The sequence below is a fragment of the Hyla sarda genome, chromosome 11, assembly GCF_029499605.1.
Source record: "Hyla sarda isolate aHylSar1 chromosome 11, aHylSar1.hap1, whole genome shotgun sequence".
Classification (NCBI taxonomy): Eukaryota; Metazoa; Chordata; class Amphibia; order Anura; family Hylidae; genus Hyla; species Hyla sarda.
In genome coordinates this window covers 74,165,231-74,175,081 of record NC_079199.1, presented here as the reverse complement: position 1 = coordinate 74,175,081, position 9,851 = coordinate 74,165,231, and the positions used below count along the sequence as shown (strand labels likewise).

At 45.4% G+C, this 9,851-nt stretch overlaps 1 pseudogene; it reads right to left on the bottom strand.

Annotated features, from left to right (window-relative positions):
- Window positions 1–3,343: 3,343 nt before the first annotated feature.
- Window positions 3,344–3,578, bottom strand: LOC130296092 (U2 spliceosomal RNA; annotated as a pseudogene).
- Between the last annotated feature and the right edge of the window lie 6,273 nt (window positions 3,579–9,851).

The following is a 9,851-nucleotide window of genomic DNA, read 5'->3' as shown; positions in this document are numbered from 1 at the left end:
CCATACACATACACTGCCCCCATATACATACACTGCCCACATACACTGCCCCATACCATACACACTGCCCCCATACACAGCCCCATACCATACACTGCTACATACACTGCCCCATACCATACACACTGCCCCATACCATACACACTGCCCCATACCATACACTGCCCCATACACATACACTGCACCCATACACATACACTGCCCCATACCATATACTGCCCCAATACACATACAATGCCCCCCATAAGCATACAATGCCCCCCATACACATACACTGCCCCCATACACATGCACTGCCCCCATACACATACACTGCCCCCATACACATACACTGCCCCATACACATACACTGCCCCCATACACAGACACTTCCCCCATACTCATACACTGCCCCCATACTCATACACTGCCCCATACCATACACACTGCCCCATACACATACACTGCCCCCATACACATACACTGCCCACATACACTGCCCCCATACACATACACTGCCCCATACACGTAAACTGACGACATACACTGTCCCATACACATACACTGCCCCCATACCTTACACACAGCCCCATACAAATGCACTGCCCCATACACATATACTGCCCCTATATACACACACGTACACAACCCCATGCACACATACACTGCCCCTATAAACACACACGTACACAACCCCATACACACATACACAGTCCCATACCATATAAACTGCCCCATACACATGCACTGCCCCATACACATACACTGCCCCATACACATACACAGCCACCATATACACACATACACAGCCCCCATACACAAAAACAGCCCCATACCATATACACTGCCCCTATATACACACATAGACACAGCCCCCACACACAGTCCACCATACACACAAACACAGCCCCCCACACACACACATACAGCCCTGTACCATATACACTGCCCCATACACATACACTGCCCCCATACACTGCCCCATACACATACACTGCCCCCATACACATACACTGCCCCATACCATACACACTGCCCCATACACTTACACATACACCCATACAAATATACTCGCATACACAGCCCCATATACTCACCTACACTGCCCCATACACATGCACTGCTCCCATACACATACACTGCCCCCATATACACACACATACAGAGCCCCCATATACACACATACACAGCCCCATACAAAATACACTGCCCCATACACATACACTGCCCCCATCTACACACACATACACAGCCCCCATATACACTGCCCCATACACATGTACTGCCCCCATATACTCACATGCACTGCCCCCCATACACTGCCCCTATGTACACGCACATACACAGCCCACATATATACTGCCTCATACACATACACTGCACCATACACATATACTGCCCCTATATACACACATACACAGCCCCATACCATATACATAGCCTCATACACATACACTGCCCCTATAAACACACACAGCCATACACATACACTCAGGACCAGTTTTAGATTTAATGTGGCGCTGGGCAAAATTAAAAGTGGGGCCGCAAAAGCCAAACAAGTTAGATTTTATTGTGAAACGACTGATGTCATTACAAAGTAAAATTGGTAGTGCATAAAACAAGTGCTTGTAGGGGTCTGTAGGTGGAAAACTGAAAGCGTTATGGTTTTTAGAAGGTGGGGAGGAAAAAACAAAAGTGCAAAAACGGAAAAACGCTGAGTCCTGAAAGGGTTAAATGATCAGGAGCACAAGCCACAAAGCGTATGTCCCTGTAGACACACAATATTTGCTAGACACACAATACCGCTATTGTTCCAAATTAAAAACCACGATAAAAAGACCAATATTCTGACATACAATAACATATACTGTAGTGGTAGATACCAACTATACACTGGCACCCTGCAGATCGAATGAGGCCGGGTTCACATATGTCAGGCGTGCACTGGAGGGAAACTAATGCTAGAACTGATCCCATTTATTTGAATGGGGCAGTTCACAATCATCCAGCGTCTTAATTTTGACACCGGATTGTTGGACACACCGGAGAGGGAGGTTTGGATTACACCCCCTGAAAAACACTACTGTGCGTGTGTGTATGTATATATATATCATAGGAAAGAAAAATAAAATATATATATATATATATATATATATATATTTCCCAACCAGAGTGTATCCAGCTGTTGCAAAACTACAACTCTCAGCATGCTGGGATTTGTAGTATTCCAACAGCTGGAGGCACCCTGGTTGCGAAACATTGATATATACACACACATGCATAAATCAGTGTTTCCCAACCAGGATGCCGCCAGCTATTACAAAACTATCAATCCCAGCATGCCTAAATAGCCTAAACACCCTGTTTGGGAAACACTGTTAACAATATATATATATATATATATATATATATATATATATATATATATATATATATATATATATACAAAGTCCCGAAATCACAGCACCAGTCAGGTCATGGATCTTGAAATACTGGATTATTTTATTCTTCCCCACAGCAAATGCAACGTTTCGGCAGTAGTAGCCTTTATCAAGCATAATACAAATACAAAATGTGCATATATATATATATATATATATATATATATATATATATATATATATATATATCACAGATACATTTCATTGGCTACAACTCATGTGATACAAATGTATAATTATCTAAAAACGCACCTCTATTTAAATTTAATTGGAGCAATGCTCTGTTAATCACAGTGATGTCAAGTTGACATAGCATCCGTCTATATACAATACAATCAATACACATATAAAGTGCCCTGTGCCATATGACATACAGTGCTATATAGTGTTATATAGGTATCTTCAGTATCAGCCAAATATATAACTCGATCGCACCCAGAACATGCCGATCGCTGCCATCTCCGTTCTCATTCTTGTTTGTATACAAAGCGACTGCGCATGCGTCGGAAAAGTTCCTACGTATCAGCGCATCACTTCCGCTCTCGATCGCTCACAGTAATGTGTGCTGATCAGGTGCGCGTAATGCCCTTACCCACACTAATCACCATTTTCGTTCTGCGGCTGCGCAAACGGGTCCGACGATCGTGTTATCACACTGGACATATCGCGATCCAGCCGGCCGGCTGTGCATGCGCATTGTAACCAAACACTTGTAACCTAGCAAATCATGTTTGAATAGTACAACAGTAAATGCTGACATCAAATTATCATGCAACTGATATTTTATTTCTAGATGACATGAATGAGGGCATATATTAGAAAAAAAAATAATATATAAGAGGATGGCTGCAATGGCTGCGATCTTGGCTGTAGTGAAGGTCCCCAAGCATTTGCTGTGGGGAAGAATAAAATAATTCAGTATTTCAAGATCCATGACCTGACTGGTGCTGTGATTTCGGGACTTTGTTTATATATATATATATATATATATATATATATATATATATATATATATTCTTTTATTTTATTGAAGAGCTGAGGTATGTGCTCTCAAGTCACCCAAGTGCAAGTATTCACACAAAATACCGTGCACAAGGATGCGGTCTATCGCAAGCCCTTTTTTTACACTTGATCTTAGCCAAAAGGCCCAGAGGTGATAACCGGTAAAGGGGTGGAACCAACCATGCCCCCTTCATGAGCACTCACACTACTTATAGGGAAGAAAGGAAGGCTGGCAGGCGGCCTCCCATGCATAGGAAAGGAGGGAGGCAGGCAGTCTCCCATACACTCTCTGGGTGGGTGGCAGTCAGCCACCCGTACATACAGCACAGGCTAAATCCACATCATTGCTTAAAAGAAGGACAGGAGTCCATTCCACTCTGATGGAGCAATAAGCAATGCAATCCATACCCTGGCTTTTACAGGAACCCCTGTAATTGTGTAATTCACATTTCTTGCCACAAGATGGCAGTGGTGTTTTAAAATCTTGAACGCTGTGCACAGCTAACTCCGTACTATTGAAATTGCTCAGTGTCTGTCAGACAGACTGGTATTTAGACTCTTCTATCTAGTTAGTTCCGGTGCCCTGCTGCAGCTCGGGCACGGGAGTTACTAACTAAACTGGGACACTGGCACAGCGTTATTATTAAAACATAATCCTCCCTTACTTTAAAGGAAGGGAGGATTACGTTTTATATCATAAAAAACTATTTCGGAAACTATCTCGGAGTTAGCTGTGCACAGCGTTCAATATTTTAAAACACCACTGCCATCTTGTGGCAAGAAATGTGAATTACACAAGTCAAGAAATATTTTAAAGAAGCATTAATAAAAGTACATTTTTAGGGGATCTTTAGTCAGGGTTAATCCTGAGGGGAATTATTTCCCCAAGTAGGTTGTTCATTAATAAGTCGGCCCAGAGATCCCTAGGGGATTTAGCTTGTGTAAGTTTTCGTGACATATTCTACTTTAACATAGCGGTAAATTTTCGTCGTTACTTGCATCCTTTCTTGGTGAAAAATCACAAAATGTCATGAAAATTTTGAAAATTTAGCATTTTTCTAACTTTGAAACTCTCTGCTTGTAAGGAAAATGGATATTCCAAATACATTTTATATTGATTCACTAACACAATATGTCTAATTTATGTTGGCATCATAAAATTGACCTATTTTTTACTTTTTGAAGACATTAGAGGGCTTCAAAGTATAGCAGCAATTTTCAAAATTTTCATGAAAATTTTATAATCTGAATTTTTCACAGACCAGTTAAGTTTGAACTGGATTTGAGGGGCCATTCTGTGAGAAATACCCCATAAATGACCCCATTGTAGAAACTTCACCCCTCACAGTTTTCAAAAAATCAAAATCTGCATTTTTTACACTAACATATTCTTGTAGCCCAATTTTTTTTTCATTTTAAAAGTGGTAAAAGGAGAAAAAGCCCCCCAAAATTTGTAGCTCAGTTTCTCTCGAGTACGTAAATACATCATATGTTGACATAAAGTGCTTTGTGGGCTCACAACATGGCTCAAGAGGGAAAGAGCAACTGTAGGATTTTTTTAAACAAATTTTGCTGTCATGGTTTTTGGGGCCATGTTGCATTTAGGAAGCCCCCATGGTGCCAGAACAGCAAAAAAAACATATGGCATACTATTTTGGAAACTATACCCCTCAAGGAATGTAACAAGGGGTATAGTGAGCCTCAACACCCCACAGGTGTTTGGCGACTTTGCGTTGAAGTTGGGTGTAAAAATGGAAAATTAGATTTTCTCTATCGGCTCCATTGGGGGACACAGACCATGGGTGTATGCTGCTGTCTCTAGGAGGTATAACACTATGGCAACAAACAAAGTCAGCTCTTCCCAGCAGGATATACCCGCCTCTAGGCCCTGAGCTAATCAGTTTTAGCTTAGTGTCTGAAGGAGGTGGACATGGTCTGGAATTCTCCAGACCAGGTCTTCTGTTTCTTATTTTTCCTAGTTAGGGTATGTGTTAGTTTTTTATTCCGTTTTCTTTCATGTTTTCAGGTGGGGACTCAGGAACTGCGGCTCACTGTTTCCCCATCGTGATTGAGGGGGCACAGACATTGCGTATATGCGCTGTTCACCCCCTCTCGCCAACGGTCAGCGTCTGGGGTTGTACCTCATGGGTCCGGGTCCCCCTATTCCCTGCTCGCTTTGCTCGCACATGGTAGCTCAGCGTGATGCAGGTAACAGAAAGCTGACTGAAAACCTTACAGAAGACTCCATTAGGTAAGTACTTCTGATTGAGGTGAGTATATATTCTTCTCCCTTTAGGTACTGACTTGCAACCTCTGGAAACCCTCATTTTTTGGCCCACCTTTCAGGGTCCAAGGGGCTGGCCTGTGTTAGGGGCTCTATCTTTTATTCTAAAAAAGGGGCGAGCAATGGCATATTGGAAATGAATGGTTTTCTTTATTATTATGCATATGTGTGTGTGTGTGTTATACTATGCGGCTGACAGCCGCGGCGCTTACTATGTGGCTGACAGCCGCGGCGCTTTTACTGTTCGGGGGCATGAAGCGCCGACTTACTTTCGCTTTCGGCAGCAGACGACTGTCGGCGGATATGTGTATCGCCCGCTCACTTCCCCGTGGGCGCATATGCGGCTGACATGTGCGTCTGGGGCAAGGAGCTGGCGCCATTACTATTGTTCTTCTCGGCGGCCGGGGCGCTATAGCTCCGCCCACAGGGCCGTCGGAGCTCACTGGAGGCGTGAATTGTCCTCCAATCAGAGCCGTGCGGGCGATTTTCGGTGGCAGAGGTCAATCAGACAGGGCCCCTGCTCCAGGTACGCCCCTCTCTGGCTATTGGCTGGCCTTTTTCTCCCTCTCTATCTACACAGAGCGGAGTTCTCCTCACAGCAGCCGCCACAAGGGACACAGACTCGGGTGAGATAGTTCTTTTTTCATTATGTTCGTACCCAGAACTGTTCCTCCCTCTAAACAGACAACTGGAGCGTTAGTTTCCTATTTTGTCTGTAAGAACTGTAATTCCAAAATGCCTGGTTCTGCTGAACCCACTTGCTCTGCCTGCTCCTCTGCTGCCCCAGACCCCCTGGTACCCTCGGATGCTCTTTCAGTTCTGGTGGATTCGGCCGCCCCTCAAGCCTGGGTTTCTTCCCTATCCCAGTATATGGCTGACTTGACTCAAGTCTCCCGTTTGGTGGCTGAGGCTTCTCGTGACGTGGTGTCTGCCTTGAAGAGGTCTGCCCTGTGCCAACCCTCTAAAGGGCCCCCCTCCTCTTCTCCACATACTTCACCCTCTCACAAGCATACTAGGGGTGTATCTTCTGACTCTTCCATTGAGTCTTCAGGTAGACGTGGGTGCTCCCCTCGTGGGTCCCGCCCCCCCGTGTCATCTGGTCACAAACGTCGCTCCTCCAGAGGACGTTCCCGGAATCGCCACTCTGTCTCGCAAGAGTTGCGTACCCGGTCAGGGTAGCCCCCCTCCAGGGCTGCCTCCACTTGTTCACATTCTCCTGGTGAACTGGTGGATGAGGCTTTCGAATCGGCATCTGACTCGGAGGACCGCTCGGATACAGTTGAAATGGTGAACTCATTGGTTGCGGCCATAAGAGACACCTTTCACTTAGAGGACCCAGGATCTTCGGATGTGACTCCTGAAGTATTTTTTCATCATGCTAAACTGGCACCTCAAAGGTTCAGCTCTCACGCTGAATTTGACACCCATCTGGAATCTGCATGGAAACATCCGGACAAGAGGCCCCCCTGGAATGAAGAAGGTTCAGGTGCGTTACCCATTCGACAAGGACCTTGTCTCTAAGGTGGTTTCCCCTCCCTTGGTGGATCCACCAATTTCCCGCCTCTCTAAGGCTACTACACTGTCGCTAGCAGATATGGATGCTTTCAAGGATTCAACGGACAAGAAGGTGGAGTCCTTAGCGAAGTTTGCCTCTGAAGCAGCAGGCTCTTCTCTGCTTCCCACCTTCGCCTCGGCTTGGGTGTCCAAGGCCCTATCGGTGTGGTGCTCAAAACTCCGTCAGGGTATCCAGACGGGATCCCCCCCAGAGGATCTGTCTGCTTTGGTGCTCCAATGCTCTAAAGCTGGGGACTTTCTGTGCACAGCTTCCATGCAGTCAGCCCGTTGTGCTGCCTTTGCTGTGGGTCACCTGGCGGCCCTCCGCCGTTCCATGTGGCTTAACCCCTTAAGGACTCAGGGTTTTTCCGTTTTTGCACTTTCGTTTTTTCCTCCTTACCTTTTAAAAATCATAACCCTTTCAATTTTCCACCTAAAAATCCATATTATGGCTTATTTTTTGCGTCGACAATTCTACTTTGCAGTGACATTAGTCATTTTACCCAAAAATGCACGGCGAAACGGAAAAAAAAATCATTGTGCGACAAAATCGGAAAAAAAACGCCATTTTGTAACTTTTGGGGGCTTCCGTTTCTACTCAGTGCATATTTCGGTAAAAATTACACCTTATCATTATTCTGTAGGTCCATACGGTTAAAATGATACCCTACTTATATAGGTTTGATTTTGTCGCACTTCTGGAAAAAATCCTAACTACATGAAGGAAAATTTATACGTTTAAAAATGTCATCTTCTGACCCCTTTAACTTTTTTATTTTTCCACGTACAGGGCGGTATGAGGACTAATTTTTTGAGCCGTGATCTGAAGTTTTTTTAATGGTATAAAAAGTGACCAAAATACGCTTTTTTGGACTTTGGAATTTTTTTGCGCGTAAGCCATTGACCGTGCGGTTTAATTAATGATATATTTTTATAGTTCGGACATTTACGCACGTATGTTTTTTTTTGTTTTTTTACACTGTTTTATTTTTTTATGGGAAAAGGGGGGTGATTCAAACTTTTATTAGGGAAGGGGTTAAATGACCTTTATTAACACTTTTTTTTTACATTTTTTTTGCAGTGTTATAGGTCCCATAGGGACCTATAACACTGCACACACTGATCTCCTATGCTGATCACAGGCGTGTATTAACACGCCTGTGATCAGCATTATCGGCACTTGACTGCTCCTGCCTGGATCTCAGGCACGGAGCAGTCATTCGTCGATCGGACACCGAGGAGGCAGGTAAGGACCCTCCCGGTGTCCGGTCAGCTGTTCAGGACGCCGCGATTTCACCGCGGCGGTCCCGAACAGCCCGACTGAGCAGCCGGGTCACTTTCAGTTTCACTTTAGAAGCGGCGGTCAGCTTTGACCGCCGTTTCTAAAGGGTTAATACCGCACATCACCGCGATCGGCGATGTGAGGTATTAGCCGCGGGTCCCGGCCGTTGATGAGCACCGGGACCGACGCGATATGATGCAGGATCACGGCGCGATCCCGCTTCATATCGCGGGAGCCGGCGCTGGACTTAAATATACGTCCTGCGTCGTTAAGGGGTTAAGGCTTGGGATGCGGATGCCGCTTCCAAAAGGTCTCTCACCGAGCTTCCTTTTACTGGTGCCCGTCTTTTTGGCAAGCGCCTTGACGAGATTATCTCTGAGGCGACGGGGGGCAAGAGTTCCTTGTTGCCTCAAAATAAGGCTCGCTCTACTTCCCAGAGGAAGTCCTCTTCCTTTCAGTCCTTTCGGACTTTTGGCCCTAATAAGGGGTCTAGGCAGGCGCCTTCGCGGGACAAGAAGGCTCCCTCATTCCGGGCGTGCCCGGAAGTTGGACACCAACCGTTCCGGCCGTTTTGCGGCCAAATTGGGCAAACGCAAACCCACTTCCGCATGAAGTGATGCCCCCACCTGCAGATTTTTCTCGGGTGGGAGGTCGTCTCTTACTTTTTCGAGACATCTGGACCACACACATTCAGGACTCTTTGGTCAGGGACGTGGTGTCCAACGGATACCGAATCGAATTTGCCTTCCTCCCGAGGGATCGTTTTTTTCAGTCCCGGGCCCCCTGGTCTCCTTCTCTGGCGAAACAGTTTCGGAAGGCTCTCCGGTCCCTGCTTCTCCAGGGAGTTATTGTTCCCGTTCCTCCAAGGGAACGTTTTTGGGGTTTCTATTCCAATCTTTTTGTGGTCCCCAAGAAGGGCGGTTCTGTGCGGCCAATCCTGGACCTCAAGCGTCTCAACCTTCATCTTCTCATCCGCCACTTCCGATTGGAATCCCTCCGTTCGGTAGTGGCATCCATGGAACAAGGGGACTTTCTTTCTTCAGTGGACATCAAAGATGCCTACCTCCATGTTCCAATATTTCCCAGCCATCAATGGCTTTTTTTCCTATTACTCCTTGTGAAAATGAAAAATTTGGGATAACACCAGCATTTTAGTGAAGAAATTAAAATTTTTCATTTTCATGTCCAACTTTAATGAAAATTTGTCAAACACCTGTGGGGTGTTAAAGCTCACTATACCCCTTCTTACATTTTGTGAGGGGTGTAGTTTCCAAAATGGGGTCACATGTGGGTATTAATTTTTGTGCGT